This window comes from Gopherus evgoodei, chromosome 2 (genome assembly GCF_007399415.2).
Source record: "Gopherus evgoodei ecotype Sinaloan lineage chromosome 2, rGopEvg1_v1.p, whole genome shotgun sequence".
NCBI lineage: Eukaryota > Metazoa > Chordata > Testudines > Testudinidae > Gopherus > Gopherus evgoodei.
This window is the reverse complement of record NC_044323.1, coordinates 135,239,733-135,255,758: the sequence shown is the minus strand read 5'-3', so window position 1 is coordinate 135,255,758 and position 16,026 is coordinate 135,239,733.

Genomic DNA, 16,026 nt, shown 5'->3' with positions numbered 1-16,026 from the left:
GCACCAGACAATCTCCATTTCCTTTAAATCTATCCCTCCTTCAAAAACTAAATGTCAGAAAAGCCTTTCTACAATGACCCCAGCTAGACTACCACTTGAACTGGAATTTCAAACAGCACTTGATATATGCTAGAGTTGTATAACTAGATATGTGTAACCAACCTGCCTACACTGTCTTATCTTGCTGTACAGTACATGAGAAGGGTCTGTCTCACTTTTTTTTGCATTAAGGTACAAATGTTGTCTGTGTGCAATATACATATATTAATCCATCAAAGTTTCAGGAAATTACCATTTGGTCAACAAGGCACTTCCATTACTATGACGTCATTCTCTATGATTCTATGAAAATGCAACCTGAGTTGATCACCATATTTGACACCTTGTTTAACTCTGCTTATATCAATAAATATGTTTTCAAGATTTTGGGGAAATAATCTGTTGGAGTATTTCAAATTCCCTTAATTTTGCATCAAACTATCTAGATACCCATATAGTAAGACTGTGGAAGCAATCGCTGAGTGTCTTTGGGAATTGTTTTGACAATGCTTACAGAAAAGTGAGGTTTAGCTGCTTATGGAACTGATGATTAGTCTGTTTCTGATGAAGTGTTGATGTCCATCAGGTTTTGTAAGGGGTGGGAAACGTATTCTGGCTGATCTATTTTATTGGAATCTGATAAAGGCTGAAGTATATAAAAGGAAATAACCTTGGGGGATCCAGGCAGAAGAGTTCCAGAGAAAACAGGTTGGCCTCCATTTATGGTGAAGCACTAAATATGGGCTGTTGAAGGAGTAGTATTCAGGCCAAGCTGAGACAAAGTATTCATCATAAGATTGTATTTCATACAGAGCACCAGTTTGCTATTATGACCCTCAGATATCCAATTTTTTTGAAGTTTTGAATTTATTTTTAAAGACACTTTAAAATTTGACATTGTAAGTCCTCCAAGACCATCTCAATGTCAAGACCTTGCTGCCTTTGAGACAACTGAGCCCTTTCAAAGGTATCTGTGAGGTCAGAGCACTGAAGGTGGTGATCAAATTTTATGAGCTGCTTGTTGCCTCAGGAATATTTTTCAGAAACTGAGCCAGGGCTATTGAAGCCCAGGGTAGAGATTTTTCTCTTGGGGCATCACAATAGGTAAACTTGTGGGCATGTTTCCCTAATGGACTTAAATTATCATTGTAACTTAAGTCCCTTGCTTTTCAAGAAGAGGGTTTTATTTTCAAACCTTTGCAAAAGCAAGAAATAGTTGTTTAGAAATTAAGCTTTCATTCACAATGGCTTATCTTTTGGGACAACAAAGTTGGACGTGTAAACATAGCTTGCACTTCAGAGGCAAAGGTGCCGAAAAAATCTCCAACAGGATTTAAGCTGTCACTGAACCTACGGATGCTGGAGTCACCAGACTACAGCAACCATCATTAACTTGATTTCCTGGTTTAACTGCACATAGTAACCTAATGATAAGGGGCAAGCTCTACCTCAGCCCTGTAAAATTGTGTTTAAATGTACTCAGATCCATAACAGACAGTGCACATTCAGCAGCTAGGACACAATGGTCATTACCAGGACACAACTTTCAGGGCACCTTTGCTTTTGGTGAAAATACTATTCTGTAGCATTGCAATGATGTACATGGGTTTTGCTCAATTAACTTAATCAAAACAAAGCACATTCCAGGACTTGAGCCTTTCATCATGCATATGTACATGCTTTCTTGCCCCATCAGGTTATTCTCTACTGCTTTGAAGGAGGGGCATCAGTAACCATATTTCTTAGCAGGCATGTTCACTGAACTCTCAACAGTAGAATAGGCAGCAGTAGTGTTGATCTAGACTAGTGCTTCCCTATATGATGAGATCTAGATTTCAAGCCACATGAGCATTGTTCATAATATAATTAGATACTGGATTTTTTTCACTGGAATTTGAAATGTCTCAATTCTGATCTGTCAGAGTGGTGCTGGTGTTAGTGACACTAATTCATGTTGAAGTGGGAACAAAATTAAACGTTGTTCTTTTCATGCTCAAATGAGAGGAAGCAGAATACAAAGAAATACCTTTAGATAACCACAGTAGCAACTGTGCCGGGTTGGGTCACAGAAACCCCTTTGGGACTGCCCCTGAGCTAGTTTTTCCCTGCCAGCTTGGGACTCCAGTACCTGGCCTTATTTGAGCCAGACACACTTGCCTGCTGCAAACACAAGTCTGAACCATGACCCCCAAAAGCTGCAGACTTAACTGAAAACAGCTTAAGTAGTGCTCCTGTCTCCAGCACTCAGATACCCAGCTCTCAGTGGCGTCCAAACCCCGAATAAATCTGTTTTACCCTGTATAAAGCTTATACAGGAGAAACTCATAAATTGTTCATCCTTTATAACACTGATCAAGATGCACAGCTGTTTGTCCCCTCAGGTATTAAGTAGAAAGTGACTTTATTAAATACAAAAAAGATTTAAGTGGGTCCAAGTAATAACAGACACAACAAAGTAAATTACCAAATAAAACACCAAGTCTAAGTACAGTAGGAAACAATGCAGGTAAATCTCACCCTCGGATATTCTAGCCTCCTTCTAGTCTGGGCCCAATCCTTTCCCCTGGTACAGTCCTTATTCCAGCTCAGGTGGTAGCTAGGGAATGTCTTATGACTGCAGCCCCCTTTGTTCTGTTCCACCCCTTTATATATCTTTTGCACAAGGCAGGAATCCTTATCCCTCTCTGATTTTCCCACCCCTTCTTCTAAATGGAAAAGCACCAGGTTTAAGATGGATTCTGGTTCAGGTAACATGATCACATGTCACTGTAAGACTTCATTACCCTCTTGCCAGCACACACCTATACAGGAAGACTTACAAGTTAACAGAGCCATTTACACCCAATTGTCCTGATTAATGGGAGCCATCAAGATTCCAAGCCACCATTAATGGCCCACACTTTGCATAGTTAAAAAGGCTTTCAGTTATATTTCATATTTCCAGTTTCAGATACAAAAATGATAAATTTATATAAATAGGATGAACACTCAGTAGATTATAAGCTTTGTAATGATACTTTACAAGAGACCTTTTGCATGAAGAATATTCCAGTTATATTATATTTACACTCATTAACATCTTTTCATAATATCATATGGAGTGCATCACAGCAACAATATTACATATTAACTCTGCTGAGAGATTTTGATCACAGCCCAAACATTGGGACAACATTTTCTTCTGGGATATACAAAGTGTGTTCCTTCCAGTCTGAAATATTCAAATATGAGAGTATTCAATATGAAAACAAGTGGATCCCAATGTTCTTCCTCAAGACAATACTGTTTCTTTCATTATTAATTCTGGGCATTTAAGCAGAGCTTTCCTGTTTTAAGCATTTCAGACATTAAATCTTAACTTACAGCACTAGCAGATGCTTACTTATGTTCATTTTACAGCACTTCAGTTTAGACTCCTGAATTCATAACTGGTTATCTAAATCAGTAGTTTCTCGGAGGAGCTAAGTATCTACAGTTCCCGTTGACTTGGGAGGATCCAATTCCTATCTTTGAAGATTCTGGATATTACTACAATGTATGCTGTATCCCTAAATCTAAGGAGCATGCTTTATCGCTCTCCAGCACCCCTTTGTTAAATGTATGTACCACAGCTTGCACCAGTAGCTACTCAAGAGAATACTAGACCACACTCTAGACTGAAGACAACTTGCTGTATTGCAGTTGCTGCAAGGGAAGGAATATCAGTAACCTAAATGTCAAGATGAGGAGAATGATGGAGAAGGAAAAACCCCAAATATTTTTTGGCCCTATGATTCCCTCTGTTACACAGTACAGAAAACATCTGCACAATGGAAATGTGGAGTTTGGGGAAGTGCTTGGAGTGGAAAAGCTGTTGCCTAATAACCATTGAGCAGCTGCCAACTACTACTATGAGGCAATGTTACACAGCCCAAATCTATGGGGCTTGGCACACCAGAAGGGGTGAGAAGTTGGAACAGCATGTTAACTCAGCATGAGGGCCACTGAAGGAAGTTGTACTAACACTAGAAAAACAAGATTGTTCTGAGCACCATTCTCTTACTGTAGATAAAGAGCCAGAGAGGTAACATCAGTGCATGCAGCAGAGAGAGGCAATGGCAGTATTTGTTGCTGGAGCCAGCCATGATAGTGGGAGGAGTCCCATGCATGCGAAGATAGTCATAATTCTGAGTAGAGGAAGAGTTTCATTGGAATTCAGATGTTTGATATTTTATACTTCAGTCTGTGTGCTGGTTTTGACATGTGACTTACTTGTTCTGTGTAGCCATTGACCCCTTGGCTGTAGAACATATGACTTGGTGCATCATCCCATGCAAAACAGATCTTTGGTATTTTAGATGAGTAACTTTCCCCTTCTGCCTACTTTCTTTAAGTAGATGAGAACATAGGGACTGTTCTGGCTTAGGTTTCTGTGTGTAGCATGACTGGTCTGTTGCTGGGTGGGAAGGAAAGATGGGACAAAAGAGTCCCTCCTGGATAAACTGAGAGCAATGAGAAGTATTAAGATTTTCTTGACTTGTTTTCTGTAAGCTGCTCAATGCCAGTTGAGTGTGTGTGCTGGGTTTGCTTTCTTTCATTGTCAGCAAGTGCCTACAACAATGTGTGGAAGTAGAGAAAACTGACAGGGATTTCAAGGGAATTTCAAATCCACAGAGTCTCCTTATGTGAGGAAGAGTCAGGCTAGCTGAAACCCTAATAATGCGAGATTTGTTGACACGAGGATTGTGTGAGGCGAGTGGGAAAGAACTGTGTGAGAAGTTATTGTGACCTTGTGTTAGATAAGTATGGAGTGTAGACTAGAGTCTAAATTATGGAGGAAAATAAAGATATCAGGATGATGTGTATAAAAAAAAATGCAGCTGTCACCCATTATTGTATGTAACAAAAGGTATAAATGCTTGCTGTAATTGTTTGCCTGTGAGACCTGTTTTGCTCTCTCCCTCCACGCAATTGCTAGAGAAAATAAAGTTTCTGACTAGCTGCATCCAACCTGAGAATGAGAACTCTGGTTTTTTCCAACAAGTGAAAGGAAATTGGAGAGTTTGGTAAGTCATCTGGCAGTGTGCTTGTGGCAGTGTTAGAATAAATTCTCTCTATGCTTGTGCTTCATGCCTATGTCTGCTCATAACTTTTTATTGAGGTAAATGAGGAACAAAGTTCAAACGTCTGCAGGTTCATTATTGTTTGGCGTGACAGACTGTGTTCTGTAAAGCCAAATAAACAGGGCAAAAGTGCGTTTAATGTAGCAATGGATCTCTTTGCAATGGCAAAATGCTAGAAGTTCATATAAAGAAAATATTGTAATGGGTAAAGGACAATAGAATCTGCTGAGAAGTTCTAAAGCTACTTAATCTACAGTTTGGCTGCAGCTTACCTACAAGAGAGATGCTGTATTAAACTAATACTTTGAACCTTCATTACCTACTGGTTGTCACTTTGCCATTCCTAACCTTAATATTACAGACTTATTCATGAGTTGTTACTAATGAAAACAAAAGTGTTAAAACAATGCAAAATCGTCACTATCCAACTACTTAGGGTCAGTTATCGTTAATGTATATACTAGTCCAACACAGGGGTGGCTCTGTTTTTTGCTGCCCCAAGCATGGCAGTTAGGCAGCCTTTGGTGGCATGCCTGTGGGCGGTCTGCTGGTCATGTGGGTGCAGTGGCATTTCTGCAGGTGATCTGCCAGTCCCACGCCTTCAGAGTACCCGCCGACAAATTGCTACCAAAGCTACAGGACTGGCGGACCTCCTGCAGGCATGCTGCCGAAGGCTGCCTGACTGCCACCCTCACAGCTTGCTGTGCTGGTGCCTGGAGCTGCTCCTGGTCTAATAGTAAGCAAATAACTGAAGAGTTTATATACCAGAAGCCACAATTACTTTAAAATAAAAGTGCATTTTCCTAAAAGAAGATTTAGTGCTTTGCATTTTGTTGGCATTTCTATATTTGAGGCTCAATCACTTTACAAACATGAACAAATTATATTCCATTTTGTAATTTGTAACTATTATACTATAACACATTGTAAAGATAGGGGGAATTGAGGCACACAAGTTGAAGCCTGTCACATGTTAACCAGCAAGTATGAAGCAAATCTAGGAATAAAACATAGACCACTTTGCCTCCAGTGCTTTTACTACCATACATGCTTCCTTTCAAATTGAAGTTGTCATATTATAGAAGTCACAGGTAGTGCTGTCTATAGTTAAAGTAGTATGAGACTTCCCATTATAAGACCCTGTTTTAGTTGCTTATACTTTGGCCCAACTTTGCTCAATCTCAGAAACAAAGTCCACAATGAATAATTCAGCACTGAGAAGCAGACAACAGCCATGAAAACACTGAAATGTGGGAAGGCAGCTGGACTCAATGGTAATCTCAAGAACTATTACTACACTTTTTGGGATGAAACCACAGAAGAAGTTGGGTTACTTCTTAACTCTAGCATGGACAAATCAGATATGTAGGCTGTGGACACAGTCCAAAATGGCTGTACTACTCAAATTACATGAATACTCTAATTCTACAAAGAATTACTGCCCAATATCCTTTTCTCAACATATAAGCGATGTGAGTGGATGATAGTAGGTTGAACAGCACCAGCAGTGGAAAGGCAGCTGACTGTCTAACCAAGCCGATTTCCACCCAGAAAGTTCATGTAGTGGCCAAGCTGCAAATCCAAGTCCATACATCGAAGATGGCTTGAAAAATACAAAATTACAGGGAGTGTATTTTTGACACAGAGGCTGCTTAGGACACTGTGAACTATCACAACTGTCTTTTGCAATTGGCAAGAATTATGAGAAACAGTAAGACAGTCCAAGTCATCTCCTCCCTTCTCAGGAACTGATGTTTCTTTGTACTGAAGATGACTAGAAGTCAATAGCTTATTTATTGGAATGGTCCTCACTCAGGGTCTGGTTGGGGACTCTGGTCTAGTGGTCATGGTCGCAACCCCCTGTAGTCTGGCCACCAAGGCTTGTTAAGGATGTCCTACCTGGGCCTCTTCCTCTCATCCGATGCCCCCTTCCCCCAAAGTCAGCTTAGTCTAAGGCTTTCTCCTAGTGGGGAAATCCAAACCAAAATAAGTAAAAGGGGGTTACCAACTAAGTTCCCTGTAAGCTTGTGGTGCTCAGGGAACCTGCCCAGCCCCAGCTCCAACCTGCTGCAGTCAGGGGAGGGGCGCCTATAGGCACCAACTTTCTCTCTAGGTGGGGGTGCTTGACTCCTTCTCCCCAAGTCCCAGCCTCTTCCCTGCCTCCTCCCCCAAGCACACTCCATCCCCACTCCTCTTTCTTCCTCCTGGAGCTTCCTACATGCTATGAAACACCTGTTCATGGTAGACAGGAGGCACTGGCGTGGAGGGAGAGGAGTTGGTAAGCAGGGCCCTCGGCAGGTGCGAGGTGATGAAGGGCTGGGGGAGCTTGGCTGTGGCTAATTTTGATCGGGGGGGCACCCCACCCCAGATTGTGGCTGAGAAAGGGGCAGCCAGAACCCAGACCAGATCTGCTGTGGCTGGGGCACCCCTCCTCTTCCCTGGCCCCAACTCAGCGCCTCCCCCCACCCCGGGACGGACTGTGGTGGGGAGAGGTGCTTCTCCCGCAGTTGAGGTGCTGCTATGGGGAGAGATAGCTGAGGGGGAGTCTTCTCTCTCTCCACTGTAGCCCCAGAGCCCACACCTCGAACCAGAGCTGTCACACACCTGTACACCAACCCTCTGCCCCAGCCCTGAGCCCCTGATCCCTGGCCCCACCCCAGAGCCTGCACCCTCAGTTGAAGCCTTCACCCCCCTGCACTCCAACCCTCTGCCTCCATCCTGAGCCCCCTCCCACACTCCAAACCCCTTGGCTCCACCACCACCACATGAATTTTGTTATGTGCACCAATATGAAGGTGATGTGTCACACATCACTTCATGTTGGTGCATATGATAAAATTCATTCCTCACATGTGTAGGAAAAAATTAGAGGGTAGACTAGTTACCAAGGTCCACAGAATACTTTTCTCTCTGGTTGTCTCTGGGGTTGGTCCTCCCTTGCCTCAGGGAGCGCCCCTTTGGGCAGCTGTGTCAGAGACTTTAGGTTTCCCTCTGCTGTGCGCTTCTGGAGCTGTGGGCTGCAGGTCTGCTCATCTCCAAATCTGCCATCCAAATAAACTAATTCCCTGGCTCTTAATTCCTCCAACAGCTAGAGCGTTTGCTGCAGGTGTGTTAGCATGGGGCTGTCTGAGCTCAAAATAATCCCTTAATCCCTTGTTTCCCACTGTGGGGTTTGTAAACTCCATCACAAATGGGTTTCCCCAAGGTTCATTGCGATCACCCTTGCTGTTTACTGTCTACACAAATGAGCAACCAGAATTCTCTGAGGTGTGCAGGTGATCTTTACATTGCTATCCACTCGGAAAGATTTGAGGACACTGAGCACATTCCAACTGGTTCCCTGAGTGTACTTTGAAAATTCTATTACACAACATTCCTGAATTCCTAGCAAGACACAAGTGTGCACCTTCCACATGAAACACCACCAGGCCTAGCAAAAACTCCACATACTGTTGGGGTAAAAAATTTGAGCACTGTGAATACCTGGTGTACTCTGGGGTCTTCTTAGATCACATACGATCATAAGAACGACCATAAGGGGTCAGACCAAAGGTCCTTCTAGGCCAGCATCCTGTTTTCTGATATTGGCCAATACCAGGTGCCCCAGAGGGAATGAACAGAACAGGTAATCATCAAGTGATCCATCCCCAGTCACCCATTCCCAGCTTCTGGCTCCTTTTCACTCTGTGGTGCTGTTAAAATCTTAAAACTTCTGGCAGATACTGCACTTACACAGACATCTACAGGCAGGGACACACCCAGCCGGGTTACATGAATGCTTCTCCTGGCCATCTAAGAACTAAAAATGAAGAGGCTCCAGCCAATTCCCTCCAAGTCCTCTGCCTAGTACCCTTGAGCTCATGGGTCTTCCCCGGTCAAAAACCTGACCAGTATAAGTTTATAACTCTCTCTGCCCCTCCCTCAATAGGGAGAGGCTATGCACAAGCCATTGTACCTGAGCTGAGGTTTCCCAAGCACTTCAAGGAAAATACACTGTTTTAGGTAAAACATAAAACAGGTTTATTAACTACAGAAAGATAGATTTTAAGTAATTATAAGTGGTAGGCATAAAAGGATAGAGACGGTTACCAAAGAAAATAAAAATAAGTGCCCAATCTAAATTTTAAACCCTATTACACTAGGCAATATTTAGAACAAGCAATTTTCTCATTCCATTGGATATTACAGTCCTTAATACACAGACTTCCCCCTGAAGCCTGGATCAGTACCTCAGATGAAATTTTCCTCTTCTCTTTTATATCCAGGGTTCACATGCCTGCAAGACACTAGCTTGGGGGGCTTCACTCAGTCACTTGGTTGAGCAATCCCCTTGGTGTGGTCTTGTGCAGCTAGCCCATGGGGTCAAGCAGACCCATTGTGTGATGCTTGTGCAACTGTCCTTGAATTGTAAATCCTTGTTTACAAGTCTCCTGCTGAGTAATGGTCATTGAGTACCCTTCTGGGTGGGGGTCCATTGGTTGTCCTGAGCAAACTTACAGCATATTTCAGTAACAACCACACAGCAACATCTCATAACCTTATACACACTAAAGTTATACATATTTGGACAGAGCAATGGGTTTCAGCAGATCATAACCTTTCATATGATACCTTACATGGTATGTTTTGTATGAAACATATCATAATCATATGACATTGGTGAATATGAGGTTCCAAGATGTTGCTTAGAGGTACAGAGTGCCACAAATATCACCTCACCTCACAGGAGTGTTGTGAAGTTAAAGTGATCTTTGTAAAGAAGTAAGATAGCCTGATGAGAGCATCATAGAAAAACCCATGAAGAAATGAAAAATTCTGTATTTGTGGAGGGTTTGCACAATATGCAGCAAATTCTGCCACCACAGACTTAAGAGAATAAAAAGAAATATTGAAAAGCTACCTGTATAATGAGCACTGTGCACCTTATGCACTGAGTTAGGCAGGAGTCTTGTGGAAAAATATTATGTAATCATCTAACCAGAGTCTAGACTGTCATAATGCATATGCACAAGGAGGCCAGATTAAGGTTACACAGACAACCTTAATTTTGGCACTTTGTAACTTTGGAGTGTTTGATTTAGCAATCTTGATTTTTTTTTAAACAAGTGTTTTGAACATATTACACACAGTTTCAGTGAGCTCTCTATTTTTCCTAGGGATTTTTCTCAGGTACTAAGATTTGTGACAAAGCAACGCAATGAAATAACTAAAAAAAAAAAGTGTTTGCATGTGTTTGTACGTTTTAGAGTAGTTCTTTAATTTCTTTTGTTCCATAGTTGCAGTTTCCATGGAGTAGTCATTGTTGCTATGGAGATTTCCTCTTTGTGAGAGCATTTGCCAAAACACAACTGGTTAAGTCAACATGCTTATGCGGTCTGTTGAAAACTATGGGTAGTGACAATTTTTCGACTGGGAGTTTTTTCTGAAGTACTTTTCTTCCTGTTTTAAAACATCTCTCTGGCTGTGACCTCATCAAGAGTAACTAACTAAACAAGGCAGAGTAAATTATGATGAGGTAATGTGGTTTACATTTACAAAAGAAAAAGAAAAACCAGCACCGTATAATATAGCATTTGTTACCAACTTTAGCTTTACAAAATTACTTGTGTGTGTATTCACGTGTATAAATATAAAATGTGTAGAGCATTACAATAAGATTTTCTTAGTCAATAATTTTAATCATATACTGTGCATCTAGACAGATAAGTAGTATTCTATTGTGAGCTGAATGGGGATAGCCCTTGGAATTTTGTGTTACATTCTCAGCAGGTATTCCTCCCAGGGGACATGAAAAAGAGGGTGCAGGTTGTGCATGAAAGGAACACAGCTGTGTGACTCTAGCTCTTGGGGCATTTCTTTAATGAACATTGACAGAAACAGTGTATTGTCTTTGAACATCTGGTGCTTCTGACAGATATGAGGCACAGAGAAACAAAGCATGTGGCTGGTGCAAAAATGGGTGTGTTACACCTCGTTTCCTCCAACCTTCATTTTTGTCTTTTGAGACCGCTCACTCTTGGCAGCAGGGACTGTCTATCTCATTTTGTAAAGTCCCTCGCATATCTTACATGCTTCCACAAGCATGTTTAATATTGTGCCCAGACATCATCTCGACAGGCTGGTGAGCTCCCAGACCAGTGGGATACTGATTTGTGCTTAAAACTAACAGCTGTCATTGAGTAAGTTGCAGTAATAGACTCCCTTTTCTCCCACTGGATGTAATGCTGGTAGAGGAAGACAGAAGCTGAAGGGCATTCAGACAGAGCAGCTCAGTAGGAGATGTATGAAGGAATGTCTAGAAGAAGGCACTTTCAACTAGGGGGTTAACTGGGATTGTCAACTCATTCTGCTGCTGACTTCATCATACTAAATAGGGACTCATACAGAAGTGGCTAATCCGCTTGTCTTCGGTTCAGGTATCCCACCGATCTGCTCCTATTAGCTCGAATGCACACTTCTCAATCAAGATTTTACAGGATGGCTCTTCAAGGTTACATGTGGCTCTCTAAACCTAAATCTGCAAAGTAACCCCACTGTGAAATACTGTACTAAAATAAAAAAAACAGGTAATACTTTACTGATGGAACTGTAAAAACTGAAGGGAAACAAATACATTTTACACAATGGACATATCCACTCAAGTTTTGTCACATAGCAGGTGTCCCACTACAGAAAGGTTATTAGAGAAAACAGTGCTTAGTCTTCAGAGTTAAAGCCAAAGGCTTCATGCAGATCACCACATACAGCAGAAATAACAAAGCTGTAAAGGCCTGGAAACCAAAGAAATGAAAACAATTGCTCCATGCTGTTGAACTTGCCAGAGCAGTCTCTGGCATCAAACGCACAGTGAACCACCCATGACATGGAAATAACACCTAAAACTAATATAGCACCTTTCATCTGATGATCTCTAAATGATTCACCAAGGTGAACAGTTACTTTTCACACCATCATTGTATCTGCTTTTTCTATGGCTTCCTGTTTGCGTTGGGCTAAAAATCAAAAGGTCACACTGCACTAATTTAAAAGGTAGCTTGTTGCCCCATGATTCATGATGCTTCATTTTAACTGCAACCCAAGAAACAGTCAGAGGTGAGAAGGAAATGCATATGAAGGAGAGGTAACACATGATGGCATTTAGCAAAGCTTCTGCCAGAAACTAGCACAAAACATGTGACAGTCGTATGGGGAACAATAAACACAGACATAGCAAAACAGTTTGCCTGAGGATGGCAAACATTTGAGTATAAAGTTAAAGAATCTTTGCAGATGTAGCATAACTAAAAGTCCAATTTAAAAAAAGAAACTAACCATATGTTACCACCAGATTGGTTGGATGCAGTGTTAAAAGGAATATACACACATTAGCTATGAGGGGTTCTCAGATAAAATAGCTTAATCAGGGAAACTGGAACCACTGCCAAAACTATATACTACTTGGATAAAAATGACTCTCAGGAATATCACTTGAAAAGAACAGAAATAAATGAGCCATTTAAAGGAATCAGTTCATAGCACAGAAACTAAAGTGAGGTTAGTAGAAAACCTTTCACTGTGAGCTAAAGTCAAGACCTTGTGGAAATACTGTAGCAGTGTCTTGGTCAGGATAATAAAGATGAGCTGGCTTTATTTAGGTTCTATAATAATTAAGGGTTCCAACATGGGAGATTGGAGATTGGTAGTGTGAGGTATTGAATCACTTGGGAATAAGGGAGACTGGAATCTTCTGTGGCTATTTACTTAGTCCATCTGATGGGCACATAGCCAGTTATTAACACAGTCTATAGGGAACTTTGTCAAGCCCTCTTTTTGTTGATGGGAATATGACACAATGTTGAACCTGCGCTGGAGAAGAAAGACAGTTTTCTGATCAAGGTACAAAATTGGAAGTCAAAGGATCTAAAATTCACTCTTGGTGGTTACATGGACTTTTTGCAGGACGTTGTATTAGTTACTGAACTTCTGGGCCTTAGTTTCCCAATCAATAAAAGAGGGCTAATCTTTACATACCTCACAGGGGCGTTGCAAGGGTCAAGTTATTAACATTTGTAAAAAAAGAGTTGAGATTTTTCAGATGAAAAAGTGCTACGTGAAAGGAAAGTATGATGACAAATATAGAATTAAGTTGGGGAGCTTAGGTAGGAAGGAACTTTCAGGGAAAAGAAAAATAAGTTTAGATTCTACTCAGACCTTGCATGAACTTAGCGTCTATTTCTTATAAATCTGCTGCTGAGCCTCAGTGTTGAAGCTGAGCAGTTTGTGTATTAATATCAAGTTAACATCTGGTCCCAGCAGTAAGACACTGCAGGAAAGGGCTACATATTGCAGTAGCTGAACTCTGGGGTTATGAAATTCTTTATATATTAAAGTGCTGGATGCTGATATTATCTGATGCATGCATGCTCAAAACATCTCATTGTGCAGTATTGTCTAACCATCCGTAGATGGATGGGATATAATAGATGTTTAATTTCTTTCCTAAAATAAATTTGAATGCTTTCCTCCCCAACAGAAATAAGAAAAAAAAGAATTGAGTATGAGTTAAAAGACTTCTATAATCCTTCATTTCCTTCTATAGAGAGGAAATGTTAAATAATTTGTGTGAGAAATGAGAAATTTGAGTTTAATCTACAATAATCCAATTATTCATGTGGAGTCTTTAACTACAGGGGTACTTTCTGATGCATGTGGTGCCATCACTGCCATCAGCATGGCTGACTCAGTGTCTCACGTGTGTACCTGCTCCCTATGACTGCCATCTTGGATTCTTGTGAATTCATAAGACTGTTAAAGTGACTGTATATGAAGTGTAACAGGATACAGGAAAGAGACAGGAATTATTGAACATGGATGGGTAATGAACATGATTTTCATCCCCCGTCCCCTGCATTCTTCCATAATAATTTAGATAAATGTTAGTTTTCCACTCTCACTCCCTGGAACAACTGATATATTCTTGTTTTGCAAGGACCAGAAGTTGATACAGCTGTTCTGAATAATATTGTGAGAGCTGTGACACATCCTGGGAGTACCCAGAGTTGTGAGGTACCTTGCACCTGCCTGCCCTTAGTGTGAGGAAGCCTTGTCTGTGCCTACCAGGGGTCAGTTCCCCAACTCCACCAGCTACAGGCCTGTGCAGGCCCCGCTGTCTCTCTACAGGTTAGTCATAGGCACACTCCAGCCTCCAAGCCATGCAATCATTTCCCTTGCAGTATTCACAGATTTGCTGCTTCCAAAAAAGCAATACACCCCAGTTTACTGGTTCCACCTCAGATCACCACTCTGCTTAACACATGACACAGCTCTGCTTAATATGTTTATAGTGAAATCAAGTTATTTAACAAAGCATAGAGACTCAAACGGTAGCAAGTAGAAGTGGTTACATACAAGACAAAACCGTAACACACTCTAGAGCCTAGATTTCATTAACATACTTTCATGTCTAATAAAGTATTGGTCTCCAGTGCTTTACAGCTGGGCTGGCTGTGACCTTCTTCTCATGAGACAGCAGCACTGCCAGCTTGGCTCAGTGGTGAAGGATCCAGTTGGCACAAAGAGGTACCTGGGTGACAAAAACCAAATACTAAACTTCTAGCAAAACCCCTTTGTACCCTCTCATCATCAATCCATTTTGTGTGGACTACGGCTTGATAGTTCAGGGAGAGTTCCAGTACTTTTCTTTGTTAGGATGGAGAAATATGATTTGGTAAGTAAGTAGTCGTATGTCCATTATGCAGGTGAGCAAACTTCTGCACAGAGAAGCTGTAATTTGATATGGTCACACCAGATCAGTGGTATGGCAAGTAATGCTCTGAATTCCCCCACAAAGCACTTCCTAACAGAGGGGTTACTTGCTGAAATACTTCTGTTGTTTCTGAGGCCACTTGCTACCTGAGGGTAACAAGCCTGTTCTTTCCAAAAGCATTACTCTAGGCTGCAAGTAATAAGAGATTCCCCATGCCAGCCATGGTTAGAATAGATTGAAAAAGGAGGGGGAAGGTTTTGCTGTACAAGCCAAGGAGAATGGAGAGTTTGGGGGTGGAGTCTGCATTACCCAAGCTAGGGGAGCTCTTGTGCTCTTGATAGGTGAGGAGCTGTGCTGCTTCTCTATCCCCTATATTCCAGTGACACTCGAATGCTAATTTTCCTTGCATCCTCACCAGAAGTACAATATCAATGTTCAGTGTTGATACAGAGTGCTGACTTGCATTGCTGACAGGACTAATGTGTGAACCCAGCCTTCCTGGACTCACTCTGTTAGATGAGATTGTGGAGCAAAAGGTCTGTTTCTTTACCCTTATCAATCAAGCCATGGTGCTCTTTTTCTTTTGGTTGTTAAAGATTAGTCATGAATGGGCAGTTTAGGAAATGCTGTGTTTAGTTTGATTTTTGAATTAATACCTGATCTTCATTCCAGGCTACAGAATTCATGGTGCAGACTTGTATTCCTGTTCAATTTGAAAGTGCACCAAATGCCATATTGAGGAAGCTGCTGACATGGTCCTGTGGTATCCATGGTTACCACCAGGCTGTCAGTGGTCCATTGTGGTGTGTGTGTGTGTGTGTGTGTGTGTGTGTGTGTGTGTGTGTGTAACTATTCTTACTAGTGTGTTTTTCCTAATAACAAGAATATTCAGGGATTTGGCAGTGCTGTCCATAAAGGCTATCTCTTTGTCCTGAACAATTCCAGAGCTCCTAGGCAGATGCTCTGCTCTCTGTATGTTTTGACATTTTCTCTTTTTGTGAGCAATAAGCAAGTTAAAGTAAAAAAAAGAATAGAAATGGGGCCAAAGTGAAGTCAGGAGGGATAGTTTCTTCTATCTAACTGTTGGAAGTGATTGGCCCCATGGGGTTATCGATTCTTACTTGGGACCTGAATAGGGGT